This window comes from Solanum pennellii, chromosome 7, assembly GCF_001406875.1.
Source record: "Solanum pennellii chromosome 7, SPENNV200".
Taxonomy (NCBI): domain Eukaryota; kingdom Viridiplantae; phylum Streptophyta; class Magnoliopsida; order Solanales; family Solanaceae; genus Solanum; species Solanum pennellii.
The window spans coordinates 58,818,986-58,828,010 of record NC_028643.1 but is presented as its reverse complement, the minus strand read 5'-3'; the positions used below and the strand labels follow the sequence as shown (position 1 = coordinate 58,828,010).

The following is a 9,025-nucleotide window of genomic DNA, read 5'->3' as shown; positions in this document are numbered from 1 at the left end:
CAGTTTCGTGCGATGCCTGCCCTTGACGGGCCGTTACAGCCACGACGTGGAGGCACAGCCCTCCGTCGTTGGCTACAGTAGCTGGTCAAGCTTCCACTCTTCACCCTTGTCTAAGTCCTCACTACGGGACCCTTTGAAGGGGCATCACAGACACGACGGGCCGTTAACTGCTCCGTCGGCAAGGTCTGCATGTGACAGCCTGCACACTAATTTTGGGTCCTTCCTCAAGGACCATTGGATGGTCCTTGGGGATAATATGCCAGACGTTTCCAACCCAAATACGATCGTATATAATTTTGACACCTCTCACATGAATTTCATCCAAAACTAACACATAAACTCGATGAAACTCGACTAGACGTACATGGTCGACTCAAGGCATATCTTTCGAACGCCTTGGACGTTCTTGGTTGTTTGACCTCCAAATTTCATGAAACATTAACCACTGACTATAAATTCTATATTAGCTCAATTAAGAACATTAAAACACCATGAAACACACATAAACACATAGAACCACATTTTAGACATTTAGGTGACTTAGTCGTCGAACGTCTTGGTCGTCCCTTGACGTTTGACTTCCAACACTTCTAATATTTTCGCTACAGCCTATATACTATATTTGAGTTATATTTAGGAACATAGAACATCAATACTAACATGTTAGGATCTAGTTAGCCTAGGTCATTTTCGGGGTCTTACATAAGCAAGGTTGTAATTATCGCAAAATTTTTAGTCCCCAAAATGAGAATAAAACATATATTAGTAATTAGGCAATGATGTATCGATATGTTAATCTTTGTCTATTATTTAGTGTTTTTACACTGAATGTGTTGCACAATGATCCACCCAACATTAATAGTATCCCATCCGTGATGGGAAAAGTCAAAAGCTCCCAATAAAGAGAAAAATTGGTATCACCCAAATAAAAATGTACACCCAAGTTTTGTCTTTAGCTTTGAATTTTGAGGAATCAATCCAGTAGTTGTTCTCAATCCATTTAGGCATATGACCATCATGCAAGTATCTCACAAACCACTCTTGGCCCTCTTCCGTTGCACTTGTCATGTGAATATCATTATTAACAACATTAATACAATAATAATTATTGATCCTCATGAAGTCAAAACAAACTTGGTTGCCCCGGATCGTGACTACCAAGTCACTAGAAAAATTACCTTCGGCGATATTGGCATAGAAATCTTGATCCACCATGTGTTTAACCTTGTTAAGTTTATAACAAAACACATCTATTCACTGGCCTCGAATCTCCCATAGAAGTATGATATGTTCCCATGGAGACGTTTTAAAAGAAGACCACTCTCCTTTATGATATCCTTTTGTGGAGGTGGACATCCAATCGCTGAAATTAGCAAACATTAAAAGCTCATGACTAAAGATTTCCTCTCCCATGATATTTTCTTTCATTTTTTCCTCCATTTGGTTGATGTCGTCGTTGCCCATGCTTTTGCAGAAAGTATACCTATAAAAGATACAAACATGTAAAATTAATGCAAAGACAGGTAAATAAATGTATGATAAAGAAATTAGGCCAATGAAATGAGTTAAAAAAGAATTGAGTGAATGGAGGCGAAGTTACTATTTTTGGTAGTTCTCAATACGAAGCACACGACTCATCGCGATCACGGGATACGACGTTTTGATCATGAGCATCAACGTTTCAAGTCATTGTAATTGCAGGATTAGACATCACAATCATGGAATTTAAAATTTTAATACGGCATGATCGTGGGATGAGATACCATGATCACGGGATGAGACCACGATCGCATAGAAAACTTCAGCCTAGAAAATATGTTTCACTTCGACATTGCATTAAACAAGTTGTAACCTGTTCTCGTGCCGTTTCAACCGATTTCAAGCCTCAAATTCATCCTCATTATATTAACACCCAATATAGGACATTAAACTACAATAATTCTCTACACAATAAAGTTTTCAACACCAATCATGATTAAAAAAACTAAGGGCAAGAGTCTACCCTTTTATAAATAACTCACCAATTTCAAGAAAAGATCAAGAAAAGGGGAAGAAGACATACCTTAAGTTAAAAAAAATGCTTGAATGGAATTCTTGTCCAAAATTGATTAGAGTAATTGATATTATGGGGGAGAAGTTTTTGGAAGTGTATGGGACACTAAAATGGATTTCAAAACTACTGCCTTTTGAAATTCACGTGAATCATTATTGTTGGGACCCCTCTTCTCACAATCACAACAAGAAGTTTTTTTACCTTCCATGAATGCGACACAAGTTACTTGTGATCGAGGCTAGATTCTCTCGAAATTGTGATGAAAAACATGGTGTTAGACTTGCTAAAGGTACTTTCATTTTGGGTGATGGCAGAGCAAAAATGACGATCCACCCAATAATTAGGCGGATATGAGTATCCAAAAAATTGTCAACTCTTATTTTTGAAGGTGTTTCACCCCAAACTTCAATTCCAGTCAGTTTTATACATTCAAACATGTTCTAAACACCACCACCAACTTTGAAATTATGAGGGTTAATTAAAAAAATATCAAATCCAAACTACTAGTAGAAAATGAGATATTGAACTAATTAAGATATCGATGGGTTGCCTCCTATCAAGCGCACAATTTAACATCGCGACACGACGCCAGGTATATCACCCTTTGTGTTTCCAATTTGCGGAAATGCACCTCCTTCCCAACTTTGCATCATACTTCCATTTCAGATCCTTGGTTAGGGTTTAGAGAGTAACTAGGCCACTTGAGAATTGTTTTTCATTATTGTTGGCCCTCAATCAAATCACACTATTGATTCTATATGAACTAAAGTTGCCATAGGTAATATTTTTGGTTCTTTTATGAAACTTTAGTATAATCACATTTTTTCCAGCTTGTTGGACTCTTATTGGTTTGGATATGTTTCAAAGTCCTAAGGTATTCTCAATGTAAACCACCGTCCCTTTTGTTGTCTCCACATTAGCTTCCAGAGTAGAGATCTCAAAATTGAGTGGTACCATCTCATAGCACCTAATAGGTGCAAGGCATGAGACTCCTCTTCGCTTCTTTTGACTATTGGATAAGGAGTAGTATCTACCTCATATCTTGTTCCTAATATGGTCCTAAGAGTTGGGAGTTCAAACTTGAAATTGACTGCCCATTGGCACTGAGTGAAGTGGGTTATGAGAAGTTTTTCATTTTCTTAGGAGAATCAGAGTAGTTCCTTTTCCCCCAATTGTGCTTTTCTGCTACGACCTTAAGCCAAAAATTGTCTTATCACATTCGATTCATGACATGGACATGGATCGGTATAGGCAAAACCACTCTCAAACATATGGTAACAAAAAACTATAAAGAGAACTACTCACAATTTAGAGAAAAACAAAGTAAACTAGAAATCCTAAATCAATTGAATACGTCTAATTGCTCACCGACTATGGCGCCCGTTTTCTATAATACTAAATTACCCTAAAAAACTTGTAAGAATGAGTGGTTGTGATCAATAAAAATACCCAACTAAGAGTTAGGGTAAAATCCCACAAGGAACAATTTATCAGCAATCGAAAAGTTATAGGATAAATAGATATTGGTTTGAATTTGAACATGCAATCTACAACACTATCAAATAGAAAGCGAGTTTGTTAAGAAAATAAAGGATTTAGTCAAAGACAATACTAAGCAAGGATAGATTATGAAATTTGGAACTCAACCCTCATTCAACAATCCATTGCCATCTCAAATCAATTTAAGTTTGACTAGATAATTATCAACAAACATTTATCTCCTTTATCTCTCAAAGTGTTTTATCAGAAAATCTCCTTCGGGTTCAATTGAGTTCAACAACAAGCAATCCAATACATTAATCTTAATCCATATTTCTAGAATTCAACAAAGTAAACCCAAATTATCTCCTTGTCTCAAATTTAAGAATCAAAGTCAAACATGACTATTTATCTAATGCTCCACTTCAGGAATTCATATTCGAGCAATCCACATAAATCGGAAACTAGATTCAAGCATGCACTCTAAAATCATAGATTAAAGCATGAAAATAAGAGTAAACCCTAATCATGAAAGCACACAATCACAAAAACAAGCATAAAAATCCAAACAAGTTGTCTATTTTTAGCATAAAACCCCAATCTCAATTAGACAATTTCACCCATAGTTCTAGAAATTTAAAAAATTGAAATAAAAAAGAAATTAAGAGATGTAAGTAATAAGAACACGATTGTCAAATCCAAATGTGAATTGTGAAGCAAAATGGAATTCTCTCTCTCTCTAGGATTATTGCGTACAAGATGGATACATAAACACTGATTGTTGGAAAGTGTGCAAAGGTGTTTTGGTGCTAGGAATTTTACCCTTTGTAATCACGAAAACTAACTCATGCGGTCACGGGGAGTAGTGTATCTAGGACATGGGATCACGACATCTTAATACAGAATCGCAAGATTTGAATTTCACGGGCAACGCAATCACGACCTATACTTCATACGGTCGTGATAAGCAAACTTCTCTCAGTTCCACTTTCTTCTAATTGGCCTCTTCCTTCTTCAGTTCCACTTAATTTTTTCATCCATATTCTTAATCAACTCTCCATTTCATTTACCTATACATTTTAAGAAAACCACATAAAGAGCATCAATTCTAAACTAAATCAAGTGAAAGTAACTATGGAAGTTATTTAAATGAGTGGAAATCCACTACTCATCACTCACTCCCTTGTTTTCTACACTTATTTAGTTTATGTGCCCCGTTCATTTTGATCCTCCTCTTGCATCAGTGTTCGTGGCTTGATTTTGAGGACTTTGTGAGGTACCACCTCGCTGAAGGTGTTACTTACTATTGACTATGTCTTTCTATCATTCTAGGAATTTAGACATTCAGACTTGTTCATTTATAAAAAATTGTATATTTATCTAGTTGCTTGTATACGTTAAATCATGTTTTGTTATGTTATTATTTTCGAAAATTTTATGTTATGTTTTGTCCTTATTTCCTTTCTTACTTTCGTATTTACCCTTGTCAATAATTGTTTCCGTTGACTTGTCTTACTTGGATAAGGCAGATGTCATCACACCCAATTTTTGAATCGTGCTAGTTAGAACTTTTATCTCTTCATATCGTTTCTTTTTTAAATTGTAAAACTTTATGATTGTTCTTTTCTAAAGCAATGAAGAAACTATTTGTTGGGAAGGGTTTCAATTTAATTGCATTCATTGAAAAATTATATTTTATAAATAAACATATTTTTTCTAATATTTATACTTTATTTGTCTCCCACACCAGAATAAAATTTTATCTTCAATTATTTTTTGAATTTCTTAACTAAATATCTTGAAGGTGTTACTCTTAAAAGGAATAGTTAAACAATTAACTGGAGACATATAAACATGTATGACAGAACAACTAATTTTTAATTTTGATTACCCATAAATTATTCGTTTATCAAATTGCAGGAAAAAGTGAATATTTTTCATTTAATTTAAAATTTATTTTTTATTTTATATTAATGTATTCTGTATTATTATAGAAACAACTACACATATATTGTTTTATGTGAATTTCATAATCCAAACAAGTTTAAAGAAAAGAGATATGGAGTCTTCAACTCCAAAACATAAATTCAAAATACTTTAATTTTAAGTAAAGATAACTATTATCTTTTGGAAGAAAAATATCATTACCTCAACCATAATTTCATGTCCTATATCAATTTTCTAGTGATTTTATGGTTTGCATTAAATATGATATTTGACCAACTTTATGAAAACTATTTAAATTTATTTGGTCAATGTCTTAAAATCAATAGTCATGTATTTTCCTTATAATACACATTACAAAGTATAATAAATGACTAAGGTAAAAGAAATAAATGATTTTAAATAAATTTCTCAATTAATTTTAAAATGTCACTATTAGCAAAATAATAAAAGTCTTCACAAAAATTGATTTAAAACTCTACTCTGTTCACACCTTTGCACTTTAAATTTATCTTACCTTTTATGGACAAATAATTAATTTTCCAAAAAATTGAACAAACATATTTTTCAAGAAACAACTCAGCAATCTAGATTGTACATATAAAAGGCGAGATGTCTATTAACTTCTTCATTTTAATTTTAGTTTTTGAAAAAATATATAAGCAGTCAAGAGAAGACACTTGAATCAATACAGGTTTGCTTCTTCAATTACTTCAATTTTTTAAAGGGATTAATAAAGAGGAACATGTAAATGTGATTGAGACAGTATTGATTCACTCGTTCATTCTATTCAATACATTTTTACTTATTATTTTCTTGCATAAAAGAATCGAATTACGTGATGGTAAGTTTGATTCAATTCAGATATTGTTTTGTTTCTCAATTTTTGCCTTGTGTTCATTTATAAATTTACAGTTCATTTTAGCAAGTGTCATGTTTTTGAATTTACAGACCATCTCTAAGAAAATTTTAAAACCTATATTCAACAAGATTGATTTTTTTTATTTCTCCTGCTTGCAATCCAATTTCAGTTCTTTTGTCTATGGAATATAGAAATAAATATCTCAACCCCAAAAAAGTTATAGTAAAAGTTGTGTAGATCTTCCTATTTTCAAACCCTAGTTTGTGTATTTCTCACCCTTTTCAAATCCTATTTGTGGGATGACATCAGATATGTTGCTTTTGTTGTTGTGTATGGATATGTATGAACAATCTCATTTAAACACAATAAGACTTCCATCAATTTTTCCACATGCTTTCAGTCAATTATATTTTCCAATCTTAGAACGAGACTTTTATCTCGATCATAGAACGAGAGTCATCGAAGGATTATGCTTTCTTAATCCCTTAAAATCATTCCTATGTGCTCTCAAATCCAAAAGTGTTGTTTCATCTCTAAAATCTATATGTAATATCTATTTCTATTTATTTCAAATAAATTTTACTTTATGAAATATAGTGTATATATACGGTGATGATTAGGATAAAGTGTATATAGCTTCAACTGCATATGTGTATAATAAATTAACTATATTTTGTTTGTGACTTCTAAATCTCATTTGGCTTTCAACTTTATAGTCTTTAGTGTGGAGGGAAGATCTTTCTTTTTTGCGAGCATGATTTATTAATTTGAATAATTAGTTGATCTTGCCTTTTGGTTTTCATTCACTAGTATATGCCCAATATGCTTGAAGAAGAAAATAAAAAGAAATAAGATGCTAAGAGGAATAAGAAATCTTCTGGAGAGGACCAAGGGGACTCTTCCAAGAATATACTAGAGAACAAGCAAAAGGAAAAACTTATTTATAGTACGTAGTTAATTACTTCAACATGTTACAACTGAAATATGTTGATTATTATTGTCCTTGTTCAGTTTAATAAATTAAAAGAGAAATAATGCCTTTTTTTAATTTTAATCTTGTTATGAAATAAATTTTTAAAAATTAATTGGAGTATTAGTAGTCTAAGAATTAATTTCAATGTATCATTAGTAACTGTTATTTAGCAAAATAAAATTTTAACTATTTGTTTCAACGGAACAAGAAAAGCAATTCACAAATTTCCATGAAAGAGAGGAAGGATGCAGACAATCACGAACGACAAATTATTCATGGTACATAATTCATTAGTTTATTCAACAGCTCATAAATGACTTATACTATTAATTATCTTTCATTTGATTATAAATGATTTTCAGGTGAGTTTGAGAGCCTTGGTGAAGATAACCATTATAGTGCTACCCAAATAGAAAATAACACTGTCAATAGATGTTTTGTATCCCCTCCTTCCTGCATGTGAGGTAACTTTTCAACACTTACATCTATTTAAAAATCTTTTATTGAGCACGTTTATTATATTTCACAATATACTTTTCTATCTCCAATTGTTTATTAAGAAAGAATATGGATTTGCAGGAATTAGAAAGTAAGAAATTTAATGAACATAGCGAAAGCAACATAAGCCGGGATCAAAAGGATTCTTTTGTGGAGGAACTTCTTGACGAACGACAAGAAGAAATTATTGATGGTACTTTAGGACTTTTACAACTTTTAAATTAAATTTATTTTAATTATTTGAATTTTTTTTCATCGAAAGTAGAGAATTATCCTAATTTAAATCTATGAGCGCATGGTAATTTAAACTCTTCCCCTGAATGGCACATAGCACATTGGTAGCCTAAAATACAGTCATTAAATTGATGTTGCAACCTTACTTTTTGAACTTCTAATTTGTTTCACATATATCATGCAATGTCACATAAAATTTTCATGTGAGCCAGATATCAACAAAATTACATGCGAAGATGATATCCCAGATAATTCTGATCACATTATAAATGAAAATATTAACTATGGCTCAAGACTTTTGGCAAAAGATGAAAATGGTTGAAACTATCATATCACACAAGGAATGCCGAGAAGTATCAAATTTCGTTCCATCAATAACATTTTTAAGGTAATTCGTATAAAGCTTTTGTTTATCTACATCATGTATTTGAAACAAGTTTCTAATATTATTCAACAATAGTTTATTTTTTTCTTTACTTTTGATACTTCGATATTTGACAAAATAAAATAAATTTCTAAACTTATTTTGTTATCTCACCAAATTTCATTCCATTCCGCACTGTACTTTCAGGCTCTCACCAATTGAAGATCAATATAATTGGAATCGTCCAACTGAAGAAGACCAAATATGAATCATTTAGAAAATGAAGATTCAAGTATCAAAACAAACAAAAAGACTGTTTGTTGTGAGATAAAACAGAGAAACAACAACTGAGAAAAGGATGTTGGTACTCTTCTTCGCAGATTCAGAATTGCATTTTAATCAGTTCGTTTAATCATATATGCAAGCTTAGGTTTTCGTTTAATAATTTTTTTGAATGTTGAATTTTATCATTTCATGCAAAACATTAAATTTAGGTCGCCTTTATAAACTTTGTCAATTGCTTATTCAGTTCTTGTTTATTAACTATCCTTTATTAAGTATTTTTTTTTAAAATTCATCAACAAGAATGGTGTCATCTCTTTTGAATAACAATAGATC

At 31.9% G+C, this 9,025-nt stretch overlaps 1 pseudogene; it reads left to right on the top strand.

Annotated features, from left to right (window-relative positions):
* The first annotated feature begins 7,151 nt into the window (after nt 1–7,151).
* LOC107025107 lies at nt 7,152–8,758 on the top strand (annotated as a pseudogene).
* Nucleotides 8,759–9,025: the final 267 nt, after the last annotated feature.